The 299-nt window shown below is 42.1% G+C and overlaps 2 protein-coding genes across 2 annotated transcripts in view; one reads left to right on the top strand and one right to left on the bottom strand.

The window, feature by feature from the left end:
* LOC119591456 overlaps nucleotides 1-180 on the bottom strand; it is a gene marked incomplete in the record, with an annotated part of 7555 nt that extends 7375 nt beyond the window's left edge. Inside the window, 1 exon segment of the mRNA XM_037940193.1 lies at nucleotides 1-180.
* LOC119591128 (SCY1-like protein 2) overlaps nucleotides 1-299 on the top strand; it is a gene marked incomplete at its 5' end in the record, with an annotated part of 331697 nt that overhangs the window by 253556 nt on the left and 77842 nt on the right.

The following is a 299-nucleotide window of genomic DNA, read 5'->3' as shown; positions in this document are numbered from 1 at the left end:
GGTTGCTCTATGTTCCTTTTGGTTAGTGTTCTTTGTATGCTTTCAGTAGATTTCAAAACAGAACAAGAGTGTGGCCGCCATTGAACGTGTTTTAAGTGTCAGTCACTCAACAACAAAGTCAAGCTCCGACGTACACTACTGGTATCTGGGCATTGAGTGGCACTTGAGAGTTCTTGCCGGTTTGCTACAACTGGCTTAATATCGTTCTTATCAGTCGAGCTATTTTATCTACCGCGGAAAAAATGTGCCTAGTTTGATAATCCTGCGGAATACAGAGAACAATGGCTGTAAAGATGCAA

The sequence above is a fragment of the Penaeus monodon genome, chromosome 28, assembly GCF_015228065.2.
Source record: "Penaeus monodon isolate SGIC_2016 chromosome 28, NSTDA_Pmon_1, whole genome shotgun sequence".
Classification (NCBI taxonomy): domain Eukaryota; kingdom Metazoa; phylum Arthropoda; class Malacostraca; order Decapoda; family Penaeidae; genus Penaeus; species Penaeus monodon.
This window is presented reverse-complemented; position numbering and strand designations above follow the sequence as displayed.